The sequence below is a fragment of the Dasypus novemcinctus genome, chromosome X, assembly GCF_030445035.2.
Source record: "Dasypus novemcinctus isolate mDasNov1 chromosome X, mDasNov1.1.hap2, whole genome shotgun sequence".
Classification (NCBI taxonomy): domain Eukaryota; kingdom Metazoa; phylum Chordata; class Mammalia; order Cingulata; family Dasypodidae; genus Dasypus; species Dasypus novemcinctus.
In genome coordinates, this window is record NC_080704.1 from 167,125,591 (window position 1) to 167,152,765 (window position 27,175).

General features: G+C 36.0%; 1 pseudogene; it reads left to right on the top strand.

Moving 5' to 3' along the window:
• The window catches only part of LOC101419313 (cytochrome c oxidase assembly factor 8 pseudogene), a 40,822-nt pseudogene extending 14,378 nt beyond the window's left edge, over window positions 1-26,444 (top strand).
• Window positions 26,445-27,175: the final 731 nt, after the last annotated feature.

Below are 27,175 nucleotides of genomic sequence, written 5' to 3' on the forward strand. Positions count from 1 at the left end.
GCCCCCATCTCTCGTTAATCAGAGTCGGAGAAGTTGAAAGTGGAGCTGGAAATTAAAGGAAGAGTTTCTTTGGAGAGAGTTAAGTGTGCAGTAGAGTCCCACCCCCATTCCTTTCCCAAATAGGAGATTAGTCGCGGGTCATTTCTCTTTCACTATTAGCCTTGTGAAAGGAGCTTCAGAAAGATTAACATGCATCCTCTTGAGTTTGGGAAGGTACAGCGTTTAGTTATTGACTCAGGCCAGAGAGATCTAAAGTTTGGAGGCTGTGACTAGACACCTGAGATGTCAGGAAATAAGACCAGAGCACATTAGGGCCTACATTCCCACCACTTAATGGGGCAGTAATGTGGGGGAGTTTCTCTTCTACTAGATGTGAAGCAAATGAGTCAAGAGAAACCACCTGGAAACATTTCAAAGCCTGCCTAAGAAGAATGCCTAGGGAGACAAGGTGACTCTGCAAGAACTTTAAGGGAATGAAGAGGAAATACAAGAGGCCAAAAAAGGAAAAGAGATTGCCTGGGTGTCAGAAAGAAGAGCCACATATTCATACCTGGCATTTCTGAAAAACAGGAAAGGAACAGCTAAGCTTTGATCATCCTCCAAGTACAGACAGACACAATTTTATACATTGATTACCACCAGAGGAAAGCAAAGTCAGATTACATTTAATACCATTTCTGCTTTCTTAATTCTTGTCACTCTTCTTCCTACAATGCTGGGGTGATCAAAACTTGAGATATCTAGTGATAAGGTGTGGGAGATAAGGGGGGAAACTAGAAGAATAAAAAAAGAAATAGGACAAGCAGACAACGTCCCTCTTCCCTCCTCCCCTGACTGAATATGTCCAGTGGTAAGCAGACGTGGAGTAAAGTTTGGAGTTCTGAATATGGGTCCAGATGTTTCTATGACTAAAAGGTGACTATAATTAAAAGTGGTTGGGGGAACTTCCAATCTGGACAAGATGGCATAGATTTGGCTCTCCCTGCTCCTCCCACTAAGGACAACTAGAAACCCTAGAAATAATGCACAAGACAACCAAAAAAGAAATCTGAAAGGTGAAAAGAGGAAGACTGCTTAGGGACTCCAGGACTGGAAACCAGCAGGATGTCTTACATTCCTTTACCCAACAGAAGAAAGGTGATCCAGGTCTCCTGTTTCCTGACCCGGCAAACTCAAAAAAGATAGGAAAGGAAATTCTGCCAAAAGCACCAGGGCAGCCCTGCACACAGGCAGGAGCCCTACTGACAATAAGTTACCAGGGGAGGCACTCCTCTGCTGATCCAGGGATCTTTCTCCCTCTCTAAAAGACCTGGCTGTGGGGGTGGGGTAAGTGGGAATGAGGGGCATGTAACATGTATTTTATCAATCAGTATGAAGTATGTTTCCTTTTTTTTGAAGTATGTTTCTAATATCTACATCAGTTCTTTGACCTATGAATTTTGAAGTGTGTTTCATAAGTTTTAAACTTATCAGGCTTTCTGTCACCTTTTTGTCACTGTTCTTTAATGTGGCTTGGCTGGGGTAAGAGTATGTGGTTTATGTGATTTCAACCTTTTGGCATTTATGAATGAGCCAGTGGTGATGTACATGATCCAATATTTGAAAATAATGTGTACCTTGCAGTTCCTGGGGACAGGGTTCTAATATGTAAATCAAGGGTTCTTGACCTTGTTTGCTCCACAGACCCCTTTACCAGTCAGGTGAAAGCCAATGCACCCCTTACTAAGTCCACACTATACTGTGTAGTATTTAATAAATATATCACACCCATAACCAACACGTCCTCACAAGAATAATGCTTTTTGAATTTCAATTCAAGCTCATGGACCCCCTGTTAAGAACCCCTGGTGTAAATTGTGTTGTTCCAATATTCTATAATTTTATTGATTGCTTTTGTCCGTTGTTTCTATCAAATATGTTAACATTTCCCACAGTGAAGGTAAATTTGTCAGCTCCTGTAAGATTCTATTTTTGCTATATATATTTTTCAGCTGAACCAGTAAAAAAAAATACTTATTTTATCATAGCGACCTTCTTTTCTCTTACAATGCTTTTTTGGCTTGGTATCTGCTTTGTTTGATAGTAATGTAAGTTTGGTTGATATTTGCCTAGTATAACTTTTTATGTCATTTCATTTTCAATATTTTGATATCCATAGATTACTTATAAAAGTAGGTTGAGGATTTTGTAAAAATATTTGAGAATTTGACACCTTTATATATATTTGACTAATAATACATATTTGATTGATCTACTATTTATTGTGTGCTTTGTATTTGGCAGTTTGATTTTTCTTCTTTATCACCTTATTTTAAAAAACAAAGTAATTTTGAAAATCATTTTCATTAGTTTCTTTATGAATTTAGACATTATATACTTTCTCTTCTTAGGGTGACTACTGCAGAAATTTAAAATGTATTTATTACATTTTAAATCCCTAAATCTTATAAGTATCTTTAGTCTCCTTGCAAACACCACAAGAACCTTAGATCATGTTAATTCTTAAAACACATTCCCAATTTGTTTGCTTACTATTTTTGCTGTACATTTTATTTCTTGCTTGTTTTCTTTCAATTCACCAAACATTATCACCACTTCATACACTTTATACATTTATTTATATATACCACCATATTTCCCACATTTATTGCTCATTGATTGCTATTGTTTAGCAGCAGGATCTATTTAGTATCATGTCCCTTCCGCTTAAACTATATCCCTTAGAATTCCCTTTACAGAGTTTCTGTTAGTAGCAATAAACAGTTTTATTTTTAATCTGGAATGGTTATATTTTTGCCCTCAGATCTGAAAGATATTTTTGCTTGGCATACAATTTCATTTGGTCATTTTTTTCCTGGAAAAATTAAGTTCCTGTTCTACTGTGTTTTCTATAGCTTCTATAGTTGCTATTGTCAGTTCTGACATTGATCTAATTTTTGTCCCTTTTTATTACATTGCTCATTAAGAGGGAAAACCCACATTTTTATATTATGTAACTGTGCAAGGCCATGACATTTGATGTGCAATTTCACTGCATTCAGAAAACGCTTTGTGACCTTGCTGACCTCACTTACTATTTCTCAAAAGTACTTTTGTTTTGTTTTGTTTTAGATTCCTTCAGATTTTATATGTAGACAATCATGTCATCTGCAAATGTGGACAGGCTTATTTCATCCTTTCTGCTCTGTAAGACCTTTTATTTCCTTTTCTTACCTTCTTTGATGGGCTAGAAATTCTAGTACTATGCTGAATAAGGGTGATCAGAGGACAGCCTTGTTTTGCTTCCTATTTTCTATCTTATGGTGGAAACATTCAGTCTTTCAGTTAAGAATAATGTTAGCTGTAAAATTTTGTAAATTCTTTTAATCAACTTGAGGTAGTTTTATGACAGTTTTTCTCATGAATAAGTGTTGAACTTTGTGAAATGCTTTTACTGCATTAAATGAAATGAGCATATGATTTGATTATATGATTTTTCATTTTTTGCCTTATAGTGTGGTGGATTACATTAATTGATCTTTGAATATTTAACCATATTCACACCCTTGTAATTAACTCTACTTTATCATGGAATTTAATTCTTTCTATGTATGGTGGATTTCTATTTGTTAATATTTTGTGAAGGATTTTTGCATCTACAATCCTGAGGCTTATTGGTCTGTAGTTCTCTTTTTGGTGCTGTGTTTGTCTGGCTTTTGTAGCAGGATAATAATAGCTTCATAAAATGAATTGGAAAGTGTTCCTATCGCTTCTATTTTCTGGAAGAGACTGTATACAAATAGTGTTAATTCTTCTTTAAATATTTAGTAGACTTCTCCATTGAAATCACCTGGTCCTGAAGATTTCTTTTCTGGGGAGCAGGACTTTTAAATTATGAATTCAATGTCTTTAAAGGCTATTTATTTACTTCATATTGGGTGAGGTTTGGTAGTTTGTGTTTTTGCCAAATTGGACATTTTCATCTCTGTTGTCAAAAGTCTGTTTGTAACATCCTCTTATTATGCTTTTATTTGTAAAGGATCTGTACTGATATGCACTGCTTAACTCCTGATATTGGTAATTTATGTCTTCTCTGTTTACTGGTTGATTTTGCTACAGTTTTGTCAATTTTATTGATCTTGCTAAAGAATTAGCTCACCGTTTCATTGATTTTTCTATTATTTTTCTCTTCAATTTCATTGATTTCTGCTTTTATCATTATTACTTCATCCATCTTGCTTACTTTGGGCTTATCTTTCTCTTTTTTTGCTAGATTCTTGAGGTGGGAGATTAGAATATTGATTTGAGACTTGCTCTTTTAAATGAATGCTGTTACAACTAGTACTTCCTTCTGCATGCTTTACCAGTTTTCCACAAATTGTCATATATTGTATTCTCATTTTCATTCAATTCAGTGTATTTTTACTTCTCTTGGAACTTCTTATTAGACCCACTGATTATGTGAAAAGTGTGTCATTTATTTTTCAGTATTTGGAGATTGTCTATTATTCATTTCTATTTTGATTCAATTTTGATCAGAGGACTGGCCATATGGTTTCATTTCTTTTAAATTTGTTAAGGCTTATTTTCTGGTTCAGGACATAGTCTATCTAGATATGTGTTCTGTATGTACTTGAAAAGAATGTGTGTTCTACTGTTGTTGTGTGGAGAGTTCTCTAAATGTCTATTAAACCCTATTTGATGGTGCTGTTAATTTCTTCTATCTTCTTGCTGATTATCTGTCTAGTTAATCTATTAAATGTTCAAAGATGTGTGTTCAAGTTTTCAGATATAATTATGGAATTGTTCATTTCTCCTTTCAGTTCTATTGGTTTTTGTTTCACATATTTTGGCAGCTCTGTTGCTTGGTGCATAGATATTTAGGATTACTATGTTTTGACCTGGTTATCATTATGTAATGTGTCTGGTAATTTTTTTTGCTATGAAGTCTATTTTTATCCTAAAGTAATATAAAACTCATGCTTTCTTTCTTTTAATATTTGCATTGTCAAGTAAAATAAATTGGTTGCCTACATTGGCACTACCAGGAGAGACCCCTTTTCTGAGATGTAGCAGGTACTTTCTAAATGGTTAAAAATAAAAGTGAGGGCTTTCTGAAAAAAAAAATGGAACATGCCCTGCTATATTGCTTTTAAGCAATAATCGGAAATAAGCTGATTTTGGTTCAATAGAAATGACTGATCAAAAATAGATATTCTGTAATAACCCATCTATGACCATTCTTTGCCGTGCAAGACCATCCTTTACAATAAAGAAACTAAATGTCACCCAATTATTATAACTTCCCTTTTGGAAATCCCCTAATTGCCTTTATAAGCCAATGTAACTAGCTAACTATTTTGAGACGCTTGAGCAGTTTCTCTGTCAAGAATCCCATCATATTGACTATTATTGGTCATTCCATTTCTTTTGAAAGTTCCTGATGTCAGAAACAGGACCTAGAGAAGACTACCAACTGTTTGCATAACAGGTGGATTGGTTTTGTTTGGTTTCGTTCTAGTCCATATGCCTCCTTGGTGAGTACCTTGGCTCTGGTGGGGGTGGGCAAGGTACAAAACAGTTACAGGAGTTACAGTATACTGTAGGGGAGCCACTTTTCTCTTTGCAGAATCACCATATAATTTTGCTTTTGGAACCTTAGATTGAATGTGGGCCCTTCTCATTTTAAATTTAAATCTCTCATTTCCTTTAAACAAAGATGGCTTTTACTTACATAATTTCTCACTTCGGGCCTAATTCATGTTTGTTTTGGAGTAAATGGGTAAATCTTACTAGGGACAATTTGAGCTTGCTGTGGCCACTGTGATGAGCATTTGAGCTAGCTAAAATAGTACAGTTGAGAGGGGCCCATGAAGAGAGAGTTTCTGTGACTCCACAAAAAGAGCGGGGAACATTTTATGATTGGTATTCAGAAGCATCTAAAAGACAAAACTGACTCTAAAATAGCCTTTTTAAAAGATTCCATAAAGTGTACAGAGGAAAAGCTAAAAAATCTTGATGCTAGTCTTATTACTTCCCTTTATAGTCCCACAAACCCTTCTCACCCATTCCCCTTTCCACCTGTTCTCCCAGAGCCATTAAGTCAGTTGCTCCTAAAAATTAGAAGATATGTTGATACTGGAGTGCAACAGACAAGGACTGAATTTCATCCCATTATAAGGGATTCTCTGGACCCCAAGACAAATCAGACTAAATTATAGAAGAAATTATATGCATATAGTTCAGATGTCCTTTTGTGCACTACTCCTAACTCTTATCAGAGCATTAGGGCCAATACACGATAAACATTCCTTTGCTTTAGGAGATGCCTCCAAAGAAAGAGATCTACCCACACAATGAAAATATATTCCAGATCACCCAGTGTCTATATTGTTGCCTATAGTCGCAAACTTTTCTCAATTGACTATTCCCCTTTATAAATTAGTGAAAACCTCAACTCCTAAATCATTACAATGAGAAGTACAACATGAATTATCTTTTTACCAACCTTCGGTTTGCCTAATTACAATTTATACTTGGGGGTTCTCATTCAAAATTATAGAAGTTAATAGAGACACAATGTGGCATTTTGGAGTTGTATGTACACTCCAAAAAATGTTCTTCAACTTCATTTATTCCTGTGGGTGTGAATCTCTGGATGAGGTTACTTCAGTTACGGTATGGCCCACCTCAATCAGGAGGTGTCTTAATCTATGACTGGGAGTCCTTTATAAACAGAATGAAATTCAGACAGAGAGAAAGGCTGAAGGTCAATGAAATCCAGTAGAGAAGGAAGAGTCCAGGAGAGACCACTATGTGCAGTGCCACATGACAGAGTAGCCCAGGAAAAAAATATCAGCCAGCCCCAGAATGCCAGTCTTCAGGAGAAAAGCGCCACCTTGATGATGCCTTGATTTGGACTTTTCTTAGTCTCAAAATCAGGCGCGAATAAATTCCCATTGTTTAAACCAACCCATTGCATGGTATTTGCTTGAGCAGACAAGGAAACAAAACATCCACTATCTGCCAAGGCAAAGGCAAAAAGTGAGCACTTTCATATAATCTAATGAGTTTTGTTTTCCTGTGTTTTGTCTTTTTGTGTTTTTATAGAATCAATTTGTTTGACTCATGCCTACAAAGTTTGAATTATAAGTCTTTTATTGTGTTTGTGTGTGTTTAATTTTGTGTATATATATTATATGTATGATATTTCTCCTCCAGATGGTACTGCTATAATAACTGTAAAATTCCTCAAAGGAAGTTTGTTCAAATTGGCTTACAGATAAATAAGCTCTTATATAAATTAAATAATTCTAAATCCTGGGAATTGAGGAAACCGAACTTTCAATGCTTCAAACATTCTTAAAAGCTAACCCAAATGTTTTTTTAAACATTCAAGTTCACATAATCTAGATAGAGTTTATGAAATGAGACTACATTGTTGCTGCAATAGAAACCACTATGCTTTTTAAGGTTATAGGTGTTAGATACAATAGATGCATGTTTTCTCACTACTTAGCTATGTTTTCCCTAAAATTGTGTAGGGTTATTGATTGAATAAACTAATATTATGTTTATCAAATATTTAAAGCTGACAAATACTGTTACCTTTACAATGACCAAATTGAACCATTATTTTGGCAAAGTTTGTTTTGACAATAATTATTTTAGAGAATGCTAGCTTAAAGACAGTTGTTAAAATCATTTTGGTAACTTAATTACTTAAGATATATAGAATGTGTCTTTACTAGGAGAAAAGAGTAGTTTTGTCCTAAAGTAAAAGAACTGATTGTTGCAGAATGAAATAGAAAAAAATGTAGGACAAAATCTAAGTGAATAAGGAAAGTTGTAGGAGGTTTACAAACAGGAAATTTCATTTCAGGTAGTCAAATTTCGGTAGGATTTGACTGACTTAATTACAAGAATGTTCTTCTCAATATACTCAACTAAGTTTTCTTTTGTTACAAAGACAAAATGTGCTTGGATTATTGGTCTGCTTAGTAAGAGATTGTAAAACATTCATTTTTCTTTTGAACAGTCAGAATAGAAACAGTTTCTTGAACTTCAAAATTATGATACTTCACAAAATAACTTTTCTAGTGTTTATTAATACTTTGGTTAAAAAGGAAACCACCTGTTGTTTGGCAATGAACCATGATCTTGTTTAAGTAAGTGTTCAAACCCTTGACAACTTTTACTACTTTGCTCCCCTCAAAATCAAATCCTAATGTCTTCTATTTTTAATTATAAATGTAATTTTAATTTTGCAAAAAATATTTTAAAAAGAATATTTTAATAAATACATTTACTTCTATTTTATTTTTAATTCTTAATTGATTCTGTACATATAAGAAAGTTGAGTCATTCTTTGAATAGATCAGATCCACATCGACAGAGGACATACTTTTATTTATTTTTTCTTAATGTCCTCTTGATTTCTCTTTGAGACTTCATATTTGTAGGATTTGTTTTAAACCTTGATAAAAAGGACTTGATCAGGTTTAACAAAGTATTTTAAAGTTACTAAATAATAGAAAATTAGCCCTTTGGTTCATATCTCTCAGTGTAAGTGGGTTTCTAAAGTAGAATATTCATCCTTAAAAATTACTGGAAATTGAAATTAAGGATAGGAACCAACCAGGCCCAGAAGCAGATACCTTCAGAGGTGGACTGCCTTATACAACATGGTAGAGTAAGAAACTATAGACTTAAAATTCCCCCATTTGGTCTCTGTACCTTATAATATTGTCACCACATTTTGATTTTTTTAATTGACTTATTTTCATTCTTGAGTCTTTGCTAGTGCAAAACGAAATCTTTATTTATAATGTTACTCTTCTTCATACCAATTATTTTAAATTTTCTCCACCCTTAGCTCCAGAAGTACAAAAAAAAAAAAAACTCTGACTTTGTTATCTTTGAAAAAATTTGCTGTCTTAGAAAAGGCCAGAAATTTATATAAATCCAGCTCCTGCAGCTGCATTTAAAACTATTTTAGCACCAAAAAAGGACATGAAATACAATCAGCTACTGATGCCAATTCATTCAAAGACTATACTCTTTCCCATGCTAATGAAAATTTCCTATGTCAGCACAAATTTTCTTATTTATGTAGACTACCCTAATGGAAAACATCACTTAGGAGAAATTCCCTGGCTTATGTGATAAAACTTTATTGTTTCATCATAAATATCTAAAATGGCTCCATGCTTATAATGCTATTGACCTTTAATAAATGGTACCATATTAACCATCATTAATTCAACCTTCACTCACAGGGTTTCCAAATATTCAAAATTTACTGACAATTCATTCGGCCACTGTAATTGTCTATTATTCCCTTATATAATACCAATGTTTGTTCCCTGGGTTGATCATTATACCAATGAACTTGTAGAGGAAATTCTACCCCTACAATGACTGGATTTTGTGGCTTCTGGTCTTTTGTGGCTCCTTATCAGATAGATTGATTGGTAAAGCTACAATTTACTGGTCTTACAATGATTCACTCATTTGAGGAAGTTCTAATTTCACATAAAGTAACCCAATGCAATGTTTATCTCTTGTGGAAAAAATATACATATAAAGCATTTCCCCATGATTGGTCAGCAAGATGTGGAAAAGGATACCTTGTTCTGACTATGAATAAATTGTCTACCCAAAATGCTATCCAAATAGTTAATTTAGTCTCTTTTATACATCAAGTCTTGATGCGATAAGAAAGGGATAATATTCCCAAGCTATTAACATACTGTGATGGTTAGACTAATGTGTCAACTTGACTGGATGACTGTGCCCAGTAGTTTGGTCAAGCAAGCCCTGGGCTAATTGTAATGCAAGGACATTTATGGGCTTTAGTGCTTGGTGAGTTTACTGCATAGATGACTGATTATATCTGCATCCACCAGGGAGATTGCTGTCAGCAATGAGTGATGCTTTATCCAATCAGTTGAATGCCTTAAAAGGGGAAGTGATTTCGACATTCAGAGAGAATTTCCCAGTTCGTCTTTGGACCGCCAGCATCTCCCAGAAACTCATCAAGGCATTAATCAAGGAAACTCATCAAGGACCATCATTGGACTTTCATCAGAGCCCCTGGTTTGCAACCTGCCTGCGGAACCTGGACTTGTGTAGCCCCTCAGTCACAGGAGAGACTCTTGTAAATTCTCATACTATTTACAGATATCTTCTGTTGACTGTTTCCCATAATATGGGACTTTATTCGATCATGCACACCATCGTATCTTCCTTGGGGATGTATGATCTGGAGCGAGCAATTATGAATATGTCTAAGATCATGGAACAGAGTTTTTTAAGACAACCCTAAAAAACTCTTCACATCCTCCAAGATGACATAAATAGCCTAATATCCATGGTTTTAGGGAATAGAAGGGCCCTAAATATTTTGACTGCTCAACAGGGGGACACTTGTCCTCTGATATATGAACATGTTACTTTTACATTAATAAATCTGGCACAGTGGCAAACAATCTAAAAAAATATCAGTGATCAAATAGAGTATCCCATGATATTAATCTCGAAAAACATTTCAATGGAAAGATTTATTTCCTGACCTGGGCTCCTGGTTTGGTGGAATTTGTGGATGAAAAAAATGCTTTAGATTCATGCTTTTAATAGTAATTATTGGAATATATATATTTTTTATTTCTTATGCCAATTATGCTTCAAGAATTTGTTCAAATTCCTTGTTACCCAACGAGAAAAATTATTGCTCTTAAAGTAGCTCATCAAAAGGAAAATAAAATGAAAATGAGAGTCTCATGGATAGACCAAGACTAAACTTAAGCATGAAATTAATAATAGGCTCCCTGACTCAAAAAAAGGGCCATAACTACTGATGCAGAAGTTTTCGTTAATTTGGCTATAAAAGTGTGGAAATGTATTGAGTTGATGGTAACACATTATAGTGAGTAGTAGCTGGATGATAAATGGAATTTGCTTAAAAGAGTAGTCTAGAGGTGTAAATGTCAATCGAAAGAAAGCTAGAGAATGATCTAGGGACAGAATAACACAGTGAACCCAGAGGTGGATGAGAATTGTGGTTGATGGTACAGACGGCAAAAGTGTCCTTCTGTGAGCTAGAGCAGATGTGTGTCACTATTTCAGAGTGGTGGAAATGTGGAAAATCATGGGAAAAATACAATGGTGAGACCTATGGACAGTGGTTAACAGCAATACTGTAATATTCCTGTATCGATGCCAAAGACGTACTTTGTTGATAATGGGAGGGGTTATGGAAAAAAGTATAAAATGTACACTATGGACGATGGTTGGTAGTAATAGTTTCATATCGTCTCATAATCTGTAGCAAATATTACTCCATGGTGTGGTGTGTTGGTGAAGGGATATTGTATTGGATTTCTGCACATGTGCATGATTGTTTTATAAGTTCAAAACTTCTGTAATAAAAATATATTTAAAAAATAATAGGGTGGGTTGGGGGAAAATATACCAAATATCATAAGATATGGGCTATATATATAAGATATAGCTATTAATAATATTTTGATGATATTCTTTCATAATATGTAAGAAATGTTTCACAACAATGCAAGGTGGTGGTGGTGGGGTGATGTAAGTTACCCCTGAATGATGTTATGCATGTTCGTTTTGTGTTCACAACTTTTACTATGCACTTATTGTTTATGTATGTTCATGTATGAATGATATACATCAATAAAATTTAAAAAAAAATAAAAAGGGGGCTATAACCAGAATCCACTTGAACAATTATGTAACCCCACTTCAAGAGTCTTATATATATTTAAACAACCTCACAACACATTCCACTACAATCAAGGGAAAAAAAACCAGCATGAATATTAAAAGGAAAAACACAAAGCTGAGACCACTATAACCACCAGCTAGAGGAGAGATGAATGCTGGTGACTGTTTTAGTCAAGTTCTCAATGAAATCATTGGAAAAATGACCGAAAGGAGGGACTCTGTGGTAAAATAAATTGGCTGCCCTTTACATTGGCATTGCCAAGAAACATCCTTCTTCTGAAAAGTAATGGGGACTTTCTAAAGGACTTTTTTTAAAAAATGAAAGGGAGGTCGTTCTAAAAAAAAAATGGAACACACCCTACAAAAGTTGTAGTTTAAGCAAGAATGGGAAATAAATTGGTTTCAGTCCAATCGAAATAGCCTATCATAAATAGACAAATATACTGTAAAAACCTATCTGAAATGAACAACAAAACCTGAGATCATTCCCCACTTTGTAAGAAACTAAGGAACTGAAATGTCAACCAACTATTTTAACTTCTTTTTGGGAAAACCCCTAACTGCCTTAAAAATTCACTGTAACTAATATTCTTACATCATTGTTAAATAAGTACTATGTTAATAGGGGGTTATGGAAATATATGCTATAGACCATAATTAGTGGTAATAGTCTCATGATATTATCTCATAATCTCTAACAAATGTTCCACAACAGTTTAATTCTGCTCATTTGCCTGACTGTTTTGTAAATTCACAACTTCTCTTATATATATATTCCAATGTAACTTGCAAACCATTCTGAGATTATAATTTGTTTTGTGCTCTCCATGATAAAGCAGTTTCTATTTGAAGAACCCATTATATTATTATTAGTGATTCTGTTTCTTTTGACAGCATTATAATCTTTTTCCATCCTTTTACTTTTAACCTGCCTAGAGCCCTTGAGAGCACTTTTGTTTGAGGCTTTGCTTACTGTGGCAGTTAGTGAGATCCGCTGGAGATGTGCCTAAGTGTAACCTCTGTAATGACCTCCCAACTCAGTTTGAAATTTTTTAACTGTAAAAAACTTTTGTATTTAATGTTTACCTCTATTGCTTAAAGTCTTTTTCCAAATGCATTGCTGGTTGATGCTTGGCAATAATCCCTTGGTGCCTGGGAGGCTCATCCCTGGGAGTCATGTCCCATGTTGGGAAGAAGGTAGTGAGTTTATTTGTTAAGTTTGGCTAAAATAGAGGCCATATTTCAGTAACAAGGAGGTTTTTAAGAGTTAACTCTCAGGCATTAATTATAATTAGGTTAAGTTTTGTTTTTACAGGAATAAAGATCATAAGTATAAATATTAAAATCAAGGGCTTGACATACTGTCCTGTTTTCTTTTATTTAGCACTGCCTATACCATACCATTACCTTCTGGTCTCCATGGTTTCTGATAAGAAATCATCTGTTAATCTTATCAAATGTCCCTTCTACATGATGAGTAACAGGTTAGGCATCTTACTCTTTTGCATATGGATATCCAGCTGTCCCAGTAAATTTTGTTCAAAAGATTACTCTTTCCTCATTGAATATTTTTGGTACTCTTGTTGAAAATCAATTGGCCATAGATGCAGGAATTTATTTATGGACTCTCAAGTATTTGCCATTTGTTTATATGTCTATGATTGTGCCAATATCACACTGTTTTGGCCACTGTAACTTTATACTAAGTTTGGAAAATAAATGCATTTTTCTTCTCTGATCTAAAGATAACTCCATAAAGCAATTATTACAAACCTAGTCTGATGGTCACACAAGGTATAAAGATGTAATCTCTGGCAATAACAGCAAAAGATGGCAGAACTTTGGAACAGAAATATATAGAAACAAAGATTTTTGGTACTGTTGAAATTAAGTTGATATTAATCTGAACTAGATTGTTACAAGATATCAATTTCAATCTCCAGAGCAGTCACAAGCAAAATTATTTTTAAAATATAAAATAAAATAAAATAACAAGGTAATAAAAATGGAATTCTAGAAAATATATATTTAATACAAAAGAAGAGAGTAATGGAGGAATTGAGAAAAAAAACTACAATCATAAAAGAAATACTAAATTGGAAGAAGTAAGTCCTTATCAGTAATTATAATTACTATAAATGGATTAAACTCTCTAATTAAAAGACAGAGATGGATATAAAAATAATGTCCCAACTATTTGTTTTCTACAAGACATTCATATTATATCCAATTACAAATAGGCTGAAAGTAAAAGGATGGAAAAATATCAAGCAAACCATAACCAAAGTAGAAATGGAGAGGCAATATTAATACCAGACAAAACAGTGTGTAAGAAAACAATTATTACAAGAGAAAAGAAAGACATGTAATGATAAAAAGGTTAATCCATTGGGAAAATATAACAATTATAACTATATATGCATTTAACAAATGAGACCTAAGATATAAGATGCAAAACTGACAGAATTCAAGGGAGAAATATGTGGTTCAACAATAATAGTTGTAGACTTCAATACTCTACTTTCAATAATGGATAGAACTAGACAGAAGTTCAACAAGGAAAGAGAAGTTCTTGAACAATATTATAAACCATCTAGACATAAGGAGACATCTAAAAAATGCTCTACCCAATATTAGCATACTTAATAGTCTGTTGAAGTGCGCATATAGCAATCTCCAGAATAGACCACATGTTAGGACACAAAACAGTTCTCAATAAATGTTAAAATATTCATATCATAAAACATATGCCCTTCAACCACAATGGAATGAAATTACCATCAATTAAACAGGAATTTTGGAAAATCCACAAATATGTGGAAATTAAACAACACACTTCTAAATAAAGAACAGATCAAGGAAGAAATTATAAGGGAAACTATAAAACACTTTGAGGTGATTGAAAATGAAAACTCAACTTACTAAATCGAATGAAATGCAGCAAAAGCAGTGTTCCAAAGGCAATTATAAAAAGAAGGAAGGTCTCAGATCAAGATGTTAGCTGACAAACTTAAGAAATTAAGAAAGGAAGAGAAAACTAAACTCAAAGCAAGCAGAAAGAAGGAAATAGTAAAGATAGGAGCAGAAGTAAATGAAATCCAAAACAAAAAAAAAAATGAGAGAAGAGTAAATAATAACAAAAGTTGGTTATTAGAAAAGACTGCTAACATTGAAAAATCTTTTGCTAGAATGATCAAAAGAGAGAGAGAAAGAAAGAGAAAACAATGACAGACTGGAGAAACTATTGGCATTAGAGAGTCTTCAGTCCAGTGGTGTCACTATTGCAATTGGTTACCAATTCTCATAAATTCACTAAGAAAACAATTGGATAAGTTTAAGAGGAACAGGATGCCAACTCATCCAGAAAATATAGCAGAGAACTGAAGAGTAAAATGACACATCAGGGAGGACCTGAAACCTAAAAATTTCACATTGTCCAATCTGAACAAGATATTTTCATTAGTATAATTATATTTCCACAATATTTAACTCCTTCTGTGGCTATCAGCTTCATTCAAAAATAGCAGAAATTCCTGAAAGAGTTAACTGGATCATAAAAGGAAATTAGCCTTACCCCTATGGGAAGCTTAATGAGATTTGCATATGTGGACTGATAATTAAGAGCAAATTTCATGCCTTCTGCTCAACTATGCAACTGCCATTCTTAGACCTATAATAATGTTAAAGATTCCTAAGGGTAAAGGGAAATATTTATAGCTCAGACAAACAAAACAGTGCAGGGAAATTTAAGGTTGGATATACAAATATGTACTTCACTTTTTTTCAATTTGCATTCTACTATATTATTATACTATGTTGAAAAATCTGACCAAGCAAACAGCAGGAATGTGGCAGATTTATTTGTGGCAGACTATTAGCTTGAAAGATAAAACTGCATCCTGTTTCCCTGTAACCACTTCCACTTGGATTGTGAAGAACAAAGAAACTAGGTTCTTAATTGTTGGCTTCAGAGAAAATTGCTACATGTATGATATGGGAGGGGAGGGACAGAAAAAGGTAATAGGTATATGTGAAGTGAGAAATAGGAGAAGGTGGAGCTTTTAAGAGAATGAGAAGAAGGATTGCAAGGCTGTTTAATGTTTTTGTTCGCCCCACATAAAGAAATTGCTGGAGAACAAGAAGGAATTATGGGAGCTGTTCATATAAAGTTTAGAGAATCAGAGGAGTGAAGATTATTATTCACTTTGATGGCTGTAGTGTACTACTAGGTAACCTTGGAAACCTGTCTAAACTTCCAGTGTATGTGGAGGTCTACAGGAAAACGAGGTATAGTATGGCTAAGCAGCATCAGGGGTAAAACCTGCCCTCCCTCAAGAGTTTCCTTTAGAGCTCACATTGGAGTGACGAGCAGCCTAGAGTCATTAGATGGGAATGTGAGGCAATGTGTCAACCTCAAGACTAGGGCATCATAAGGATATGAATAGGCCACTTCTTCAGCATTGAGGAGTAGGAAACAGCTGCATTTTTAGGAGAACATCCATGAAAGGATGCCCTGTAGAAATTCAGATTGCTTTCTACATATTACCCAATGGCACTGGAAAGAACCAGCAAACACTGCCTGCACCAACTTGCAAGGGTATCGCCACTATGAAACAAAAACCTTTAGTTCCCACCACGTGTACACAATTGCTCTTCCCCTTTTTGAATTTTATAGTAAAAGCAAATACTGGATGGGAATGAGTATACCTGGAAACAACAACACTAAGTGTGCTACCATCAGTGGAAATTAAGTCATATACAACAATTTAAGCTAGTTTCAGAAACAGAGAAATTCTGTATATTCACTCCCAAATTTTCTGGGCTTTTGTTAATGTGAATCACCATACAGGTTATATCTACATGTAATTATCTTAACCTTTCTTCCAAAATTATTTAGTGGATCATTTTCTTATTTTGTCACATGAATTATTAGATGCAGAGTCTTATATATAACTCTTTCATCCATTCATGTTGCTCAAATGTGGCCACTCTCTAAGCCAATCTCAGCATGTAGATGCATTACCTTCCCCCCAGCGTGGGACATGACCCTGGGGATGAGCCTCCCTGCTGCCGAGGGATTACTACCCAGCACCAGCTGATGATGTAACTAGATAAAGACCTTGAATAAATGGGTCAACTCAGACCAGCAGAACATCTCAGTCTACATGTAATATCAGGTGTTAAAAACTGTTTTTTGACCTTGGATCAAAGGGAGAAATGGAAAGGACAAATGAGTTTATATGGCTATGAGTCTCCAAAAAAGAGTAGGGTGGTCATCATAGGGGTAATGTTTATGCATGCCTCAGCAGGGTACCAGAGATAGCCAAAGTAGATAGAAACTCAGCTACTGGTTCTCCTAAGGATTACAGAAACCCACACATTCCATGGTCATGGCAGATGGCTCTGGAGTTTGGGGCCATGTCAGTTGGCCCTACCTTGGAATTTGTGTTCCTGAGTGTGATGGAGCTGGACTCAGATATGACCTTACTACACATGACTCATCTGTTACTTTTACCAGACCTGTGGTTGGTGTTTGGGTTGGTGTATACTAGGAGACCTGAATCTCTGGACTGTCCATGTGACAGTCAGGCCCGGAGCCTCAGCAGACTGGCAACTCCTATCCTCTGGTTCATTGGATTTTCCTCTGCCAGCTAACAGGGAGGTGAAGAGGGTCAACCACTACACCAGGGAGCCAAGCATACCTACAACTGTAAGCAGAAGAATTATCCATGTGGAATCTAAGCCCCCTTTCGATGTGTAGGTGGCATGGACATAACCATCCCAGGGTCCACAGGATGGCAGAATACAGTATGGATTAGTGTGAACGTACTGGTGTTCTGCTGGGGAACTATTGTGATCAGTAAGGGAAGAAATTGTAATATTGATGTGGAGAAAGTCCACGGTAGCTGCTGATGATAGGGAGAGGGAAGAAGAGATATGATGCAGGTGCATTTTCAGGATTTGGAGTTGTCCTGGTTGATGCTGCAGGGACAGATGCTGGAAATTGTGTGTCCTGCCATGGCCCGATGGTTGGAATGGGGGAGAGTGTAGACTACAATGTAGACCACTGTCCATGTGGTGCAGCAGTGCTCCAAAAGGTATTCACCAGGTGCAGTGAAATGTGCCACGATGATGGAAGAGGTTTTTGATGTGGGAGGAGTGGGGTGAGGGGGACATACAGGGACCTCATATTTATTTATGTAAATTTTAAAAGAACACAAAGAAGAAAAAAATAAATAAAATAGAGCTAATTAAAAATTTTGCATGCATTAAGAAAAAAAAAACAGCGAATGGAAATTTGAGTGTGAATAAATGTAATCCAGGGAAGACACTGTGGTGTTATGGAAAGAGCACATTGTTAGATAGACCTGGCTAAGGGATGAATTCCACCTCCCTTGTTTTGTAACCAGAGCAAGTATCCTCCTTTCAGGTACCCCTTCTGAATGTTTTCTTACTATTAAACAAAAACAAAAACAGCTTACTGATTACCTTCTTTGTGCCAATCACATACAAGATTGTTTAACCTGCATTAACTTACTTTATCCCCACAATATATCAATTAAATTGGTCGTACCTAATTTTCACATGAAAAAATGGCTCAAGAAAGTGAAGAAAATTGTCCAAGTTAGAACAGTTAGTAAATGATAGCCTTGTTTTGAAGGCAGGTCTTTTTGAATCTTATGTCCTTACTCTTAAATATTTGATGTGACAGTTTGAGAGTTTATGAATCCACAAAAAAGATTGTGCTTGCAAACTAATCTGTTCCTCTGGGTGTGGTACCTTTTGATTGTATTAAATTCAGTTGAGGGGCCTTTGATAAGATAACCTGTTAAGATTGCTTTTAGGGCTTTATATTTGACTCTGGTAGTAAGGCATGACTAAAGTTGAGTCCTCGCCCCCTCGCTGGGTCTGATATAAACGGACACTCACAAGAGAGACACAGGAAGAGAGAGCTCTGTCTTCTGATCCTGCCATGTCAGAAAGGAGAGGCTCAAACAGCTGAGGCCCAGGGAGAGTTGAGCCATTTGCCTGATAGCTCACAGCTGAAATTAGGAAGAGACTGGAACAACAGAGACTGATCTAGAAGTCCCATAAAGAAACAAGCCCTATGCCAGGAGGGAGAGGAAACCCTAACATACAAGCCCCATGCCAGCTTCCAGCTGAAATCAAGAAGAAAGCAGAGCAGCTGAGCCTGAGAAAGGAAGCCCAGAGGGGAAGGAGAAACCTGAGAAAGGAAGCCCAGAGGGGAAGGAGAAACCTCACAGAGATCAGGGGCCATCTTGCTTCAACACGTCGCAACACGACAGGATCAAGAGCAGCTGACCCTGGTAAGAAAGCATCTCAACAATGGCATGATTTGGCCTTGGAACTCTAAGTTTTACCCCCAAATAAATCTCTATTATAAAAGCCAATCTTTCTGATGCTCTGCGTCAACACCCCTTTGGCAGACTAATACAATTGACCTTTATAACTTTAGTTTATTCTCCTGTAAAATGAACATAATAATGCCACCTCATAGGATTTGGAGCACATATTAAATAAAAGAATGTATGCCAAAGTGTCTAACACAAAGAGATTGTCAATAAATGTTTATTCCTTTCCACTATCCCCTGCCACTCAAAATTCAGTTCAATGAATTTTTTGGTGTTGTATTTTCATCCAGATATACAAAAATGGACCAAAAAAGAGACAGGATGCAGTGCAACCCATCACAAGCACAAGACACCTCACTTCCCAAGGAGTTCCTCATCTAATAAGTTCAACTTTCTGGGACACAGACAAGAAACAAAAGTTAGCAAATAGCCTCATAGCAGCTATAAAATGATTTTAAAATGCAAGGTCTTCATTTATATATGTCTCCATGACATCAGCAACAATCCTTTTAGTTTTACTTTAATTCAAGGCCAACAAACTGGATTTACTTATGCTTAAACTCAAAGTATATGCAAAGTAGCACTTATTAGCAAAGAGAGAGGGTGGGTAAAAGTGAGGAATACAACAAAGAGCAAGCACAAGAACTCAAGAAGCATAAAAATAGCCCCCAAAATCACGGTTGCAATAATCCTTAGGCTGCAAATATCATAATGATAATCTAAGCCATAAAGAACAAATGATATAGAAAAACAAATATCATTGCTAAGAGAGACCTTGGGTATCCAATCTTTCCATTTTACTGTGAAAAACCTGAGGCCTAATAAGGTTATCCAATTTTAACTTGAGAAAACTAAGGCCAGGGTTACCTATGAGATGAGAAGCAGACTCACCTGAACTTTAGTGTCCTTATGCTATTTCCTATATTTGTTTAATAAGACAAGCATAGATATAATAATTTAATTATTAACTGCACTAAAGTAATTAAAACAAACTTCTGGTACTTAATAGCGCAAATTTCAATTGTCTGCCCAATCCAGTTATGCACAGATTCATATTTCACAGCTCACATGCTTTACCTCCACTATGGGAAATCACTCTGCCATTAATCTAATATTGTGTGATTTCAACAACCTCGATGTTGACAGTTGGCAGAAAGATGACCAAGATGATGAGCAGAAGTTCTTAGCGCTTATATTTTAAGTATAAGTATTTAAACTTATTCTTAAAATATTAACCTAAATAAAGAAGCTTCAGGCAGTAGATGTTGAGAAATCTTAAACTGTCTCTTCTCTCTACTGATGGCTTTTACAGAGTCATTTGGAAAAGAAATATGAGTTAATACCTGTCCTCAAACTACTATGTGGCTTAACATTTAAAATCTCCACTACAGTCTTCAGCATGGCTGCTGCCCTCTCTGCCAAATGTCGTTATCTTAAATAAGTGCCTATTTTATACCACCCAGCACTTGGCTAGATGTCAAGAAGGGTTGAACAGTTCAAATCTGTTCCATTTGAATGGACCCAATTATATACCTCTTTCAGACTGGCTCTATTGTTAACCCAGTACTCCAAGGGGCACTGAAACTACCGAATGTACGACCATACAGACTACTGCCCAATTAACTGAAGGGCAGAGGGCAGGCATAGCTGCTTACATCAGTGTAGCAGGAAGCCAGCATGGGCCTGGCCTGCATACCTGGAAGGCTGGGTGATAAAGACTGAGAGAATTTATTGATTCGATCTACTTAATAAAATTAATTAAGATGTCATTATAACTAGCAAAATGGTACAAACCAAAATGATTTCTTCTAGGTATACATGGCAAATACCTAACCCCAAGGATAATTAGAACTCCAGTTAGCAAAAGAGAAACTTTTTTAAACTGCAAAAGATTTGCTAGTGGAAGTTTATCTATAGGGTGCCATTATCTCCTCTTCAATCTTAATATTATAATTATACTTATCATACTACATAAAATATTTTTTTCATTGTTCCTCAAGTATTTCAATTTATTTATTTAGAATAGAATTTTTAAAATTTAAACTTATAATTGAATATTAACTTGTAGGAAACTTTCGTTTACACATCATCTATAAAACCCAAAAACAGGAAAATAAATTATACTAACAAGCATCAATATATACAACAGCAAAACAAAACTAAGGACTGAAGAATGATCAATGTTAAACCAATTCAAAGAGGTGAGATATATGAAAGAGTCTTTTTTGTTAAAGATGAATATGCGTAAAAGATTAATGTCCAAAAACCACAGACCACTTTTCTACATAGCTCCAATGACAATCTTCAAAGAGCTAAATGGATCAAACAGAATATCACTAAAAGGAAATGGAATTAATTATTTTGTTCAAAGAAAATGCATAGTAAACAATACTAAAGGCAAATGTAAGGGTGTTCCTTCTGAAAAGAAGTAAAATCTAATCACTCTAGTCAAGGGAGGACATGAGGGAAAAAGCTTTTACGTGCAGCCAGTCCACTGTTTTCTGGCTCCTTCCAGTTCTGACAGTGCAGAAAACTATTTTGGGGATTCACCAGATTTCAAAGTAATGTGGCCCTGCCCACCTCTGACCCCAAGTAAATTCACACACTTGACAGCAAAGCCCAGTGAATCAAATAATCAAGTGCTACAGTTGTAGTTCAGAGAAGAGCTCCACTTCCTTAGAGGAATGTCTTCAAGGACAGCAAGCCAATCAGTAAATTCTTTATGAGAAAGTACAACCTTGGACTGGACCACTTGTTAGTACTTTGCATCTTGATTTCTGTGCTTCAGGTCTTCAATTTGTAAACTATAGTATGAATTCAGACCAACTCCATGAATATGTCAGCATGGCTGCTCCTTGAACAGCATGCCAATTGTGTTTGCTATAGTCCAGACTGCCAAATATATGGTACTTCTCAACAGGTTTGGAACACGCCCATTGTCATTCACTTATTAAATAAAATGGGGTAAAATAAGATGTAGGTAAAGCATGTACACTTGCTTTTAAGGCTGTAAACAGTTTTCATTTATCATTATAAATGGCCACAGGGATAAACAACAGCACTGTAGGAACATAAAACAGGTGAAGCTGTTAATTATCACAGTAAGCAGAAAGCACCATAGTGCTTCTACAAGGGTTTTTCATCATGACCCTAGCATGGGGATGGAAAGAGCATAAACATTTGTTTGGGCCTTATTCTGTATGCCTCAGTAAAGTGTAAGGACTCAATTAATAGTTAATTTCTATCACATTCGGCCCTATACCATACCATAAGGAGGTAGGTAGGTACAATTACGATACCCATTTTGTAGAAAGGTAAATCGAGGTTTGGCTAAAAGAATTTAAGTGACATGCCCAAAGAACTACAGGCAGTAAACGTCCAACTCCGGGCCTGTCTGAAGGAAATTATCTTTCAAATATACTTGTTGCCTCCCCAGCATTCCCAACAAGGTACACTGTAACCAGTGCAAAACAATAGTGAAAATAAGGATGGTGTGGTGGACCAAATAATGACCCCTCAAGAGATGTCCATATTAGTCTCTAGAACCTGTGACTATTGTTAAGTTAAATGAAATAGAAAGATTAGGGTCATAAATAGAATCAAGATTGTTAATCAGTTGACATTAAGATAGGGAGGTTATCCTGGATTAACCCGGGGTGCCAATGTAATTACAAGGGTCCTTGTAAACGAAACAAGGAGGCAAAGGAGAAAGGACCTGAGAAATGGCAGCATGACAAATACTCAACTGGACATTGCTAGCTTTTTTGATGAAACAGGGCTAAAAGCCAAGGTAAGAAAACAGATTCTTCCTGTGACAGTTAGGCTAATGTGTCAACTCGACCAGATAATTATGCCCAGTTGTTTGGTCAAGCAAGCACTGAGCTAATTGTAATACAAGGACATTTCATGGTCTTTAATCATCAGTGAATTGATTATATAGATGGCTGTTTACATAAATATCAACTGAGGAAATTGCCATCAACAATGAGTGATATCTCATCCAATTGGTTGAATGTCTTAAAAGGGGAAGTGATATCAGCATTCAGGGAGAGAATTTCCATCTTTACTTCAGACAGCGGTGTCCCCTGGGGAACTAACTCATCAAGGACCTTCATAGGAGCCCCTGGCTTGCAGCCTGCCCTATAGAATTTGGACTTGTGCATCCCCACAGATGTGTGAGACAATTTTATAAAATCTCATACTAATTACAGGTATGTCCTGTAGGTTCTCTTTCCCTAGAGAACCCTGACTAATACACTCCCCTAGAGCCACCTGAAGGAAGCCAGCCCTGTGGACACCTTAATTTTAGCCCAGTGAGACCCATTTTGGATTTCTGATCTCTAGAATTATAAGATAGTAAATTTGTGCTGTTTTAAGACACTACATTTGTGATCATTTGTAATAACAGCAATAGGACAAGACCACAGATATATTAATATGCCTTCTGTGATACAGTCCATATCAAAAATACATGCTATATTTCTCACGGGCTGACAGCATATAAAATTGTCCAAAATCAGAGACTAATAGCCATTTATATTTATGTATATATATAATTAAAATATGTCTAGATAATTAAGTAATCAATAGGCATAGAAACACATTAAGTGATTTCATGTACAAATCAATCCTACAATATTCATGAGTAGTTTAGTTACATTCATGTTACAAATAGGAAACTAAATCCCAGGAGGTTTAAGCAATTATAAACGTGAAAATATGGTCAATCTCACTTTTGATCAGGGAAATGAAAATTGAAACAAGATGCTATTTTCTTCTTTGATATTTGACAGAAATAAGGAGTTTGATAACACCTAGTCCTGGCAAGTTGTCCACACAAAATTTTACAGTTCTGGAGGTCAGAAGTCTGAAATGGGTCCCCCTGGGCTATGATCAAGGTGTTGGCAAGGCTGCATTTCTTCTGGAAGCTCCAGGAAAGAATTCATTTCCTTGCTTTTCTAGCTTCTAGACACTGCCTGCATTCGTTGCCCTGTGGGCCTTTCCTCCATCAATTCAATTTCTGCTTCCATTGTCACATCTCTTAGTCTGACACTGACTCTTCTGCCTCTCCCTTATAAGACCTTTGTAATTACACTGGAGCCATGGGAAAAATCCAGGATAATCTCTCCATCACAATAACCTTAATTTAAGCACATCTGCAGAGACTTTTGCCATGTAAGGTGTCTTAGTTTGACAGGTGCTATTACAAATACCATACAGTGGATTGACTTAGTAGGAATTCACTGACTCATAGTCTGGAAGGCTAGAAGTCCAAAATCAAGGAGTCAGCAAAACCATGCATTTTCCCCAAAATCTGTAGCATTCTATCGTGGCTTGCTATAATCCTTGGGGTTCCTTGGCTTGCATGTCTGCCTCCTATTACATGATGATCTCTCCCTCCTTGTGCCCATTCTTCCAGTTTTTTGCTCCTCTTTGTGATGTTCTCCTAATAAGGTCTCCGGTAATACATATTAAGACTTACCCTGCCTCTGTTGGCCACAACTTAACTAATGACATCTTGAAAAGGTCCTACTTAAAAATAAATTCAGATCCATAATATGTCTTTTGAGGGGGTACATAATTTATTAGACCACATAAGGTAACATTCACAGGTTTTGAGAATTAGGAAATGGTTATCTTTGGGGGACATTATACTGTCTACCACAGTAAGCATATAAAGTGCTTATAAAAGGATTCATTCATATAGTATGCATTCATTTACAGAGTCATTTGTAAATAATGGCACATTCATACAATGGAATACCCTATAGTCATTGAAAAAAATGACATCTATATGTGCTAATAAGGAAAGATTTACAGAGATGTTAAATACAGACAGCAAGGAGCAAAATCACATGTAGTGTATGCTACAATTAGAGTGAAATATTAATATATATAATTTCATTTATATATGCAACTTATAAAAAGATACACACACTTGCATCAACTAATAAAACTTATTTCCCCTAGGAAGTGGCAGTAGAGCTTGGAGAGTAAGGAAATATTTGCATTAGCTGTATTTTCTATTGAGGTAAAATCGTATTCAGTAAAATGCACATTATAAACGTACAGCTGATGAGTTTTGACAAATATTTACAGTCATGTGACCCTCACTCCAAATCAAGATACAGAAAATTGCGACAGGTAGGATGTCCCCTCCTGCCGATTTACTGTCAACACCTCCACCATCACACCATCACAGGGGTGAGAAGAAAATCGCTATTCTGATTTCTACTTCCCCAGCCCTAAATGAATTTTGCCTGTTTTCTAATTCATGTAAATTGACTCTTACAGTATATAATGTTTTGTATCTGGTTTCTTTCATTCAGGATAAGATTTCTTTCATTCAGGATAAGATTCGTAGCTCTCATCCACATTGTTTATTGTATCAGTTGTTTATTCCTTTAAATGGATGAGTTTGTTCTCTCATAGTCTGTAACAAATATTCCACAGAATTATGTAAGACATTGGTGGATGGGGAGTTGTATGGGAATTCTGTAATTATAAGTGATTATTTTGGAAGTTCACAACTTCTCTAATAAAAACATATATTAAAAAATAATAAGGGGAGCCTGAGGACACGGGGCCTTGGTGGCCTTTCGGCTCGCGAGTAGGACTCTTCTCTCACTTCTGTGCCGCGTTTTCGTCTGCCCGGCCGCCAGCTGGCTCCAGAGCATGGCGCCGAGTACAGGGAGGCAGCGTCAAGCCCGGTCTCGAGTTCCCACCATGATTGGATAGGACCCCCAGATAAATATTCAAACCTTCAACCTGTGCAGTTTTACGTCCCTGAAAAAAAATCACCACCGGAACAAAAGCTGAGAGAGCTGAGATAAGAAACACAAGAATGGAATCAACAATTCTGGGCAAACCAGAATTTGACTTTCAGTAAGGAAAAAGAATTCATTCATTCACTTGAGACTGAAGGCCAGAGGCTTGGTAGTGAGAGCTGGATCAGGTCAAAAAGCAACACTGAATGCAGAGGAAATGGCTGAGTTTTACAAGGAATTTTTAAATAAAAATATCCAGGAGCTTATGTATTTCAACAGAGACTGGTACACGCGTAAATTTTCCCTCACATTCTTCATGGGATAAGTGGCCCTGGAGAGGATTTGGAAAAGGCTTGGGCTCAACCAGGAGACGACCAGGGAACTAGGAGCCCCTGCCGCGCATGCGCTATGGCCGCTGGGCCTTCTGCAGGCTGCTGTTCCCCGATGGCCGCGGGCAGAGCGTGCAGGTGAAGGGGGAATTCGCCATCTGAGTTATCCTTTTGTAACAGTTTTATTTAAGGCCAAAAGCTTAGCTGGACCCCTGGTGTCTACTGTATTCTGGATTTCTAATTTGTGAAGGGAATTAACAAGATTTGCTTTCCTCTTTCTTCATTTCTCAACGTGTGAGACTAAATTATTGGGGTCAGTATTACTTCAAGTCACAAATAAATGCAAGCAAAGTGTAACTACGGTTCTTCTGACCCTAAAAAATGAGGTTTCTTTAAAAGATGCTTCTCAGTCATGGCCCTATTCAAAGACAACATTTTTGTATGCCGTTAGTTGTTAGGTATTTATATTATAGACGTTATCCCAGTGAGGTAGTTTATGCTGCTTTCCCCAGAAAATGTGCCTCTCTGATAAAATTCTAAGTGCTTCCATTTGTAAAATAAAACTGAGTCTCTTTCCCTTCCCCCAAAATATAAATAAATAGATGAGTAATATCGTATTGTATGGATATGCTAAAATTGGTTTTTCCACTCTGGTTAATAAACCTTGGGTTGTTTCAATTCTGCAATTATAAATAATAATAAAGCTTCTATTAACACTCTTCCACCAGCCTTTTTGTGAACATCTTTTCATGTCTTTGGGGAGAATGCCTACACGTAGAATTAGTGGATCATACAGGAGATGCATATTTACTTTTATAAGAAAATGCTAGGAGTTTATAATTTAACTTTTATCTTTATAGTGATTGCAATGCATTTCAAGTTAATCATTGTTTATGGTTTGAGGTATGAGAGATATTATTTATTTTTTTCCCTAGGGATTTAAGTGGTTCCACCACCATTCTCTAAAAATACTTTCATC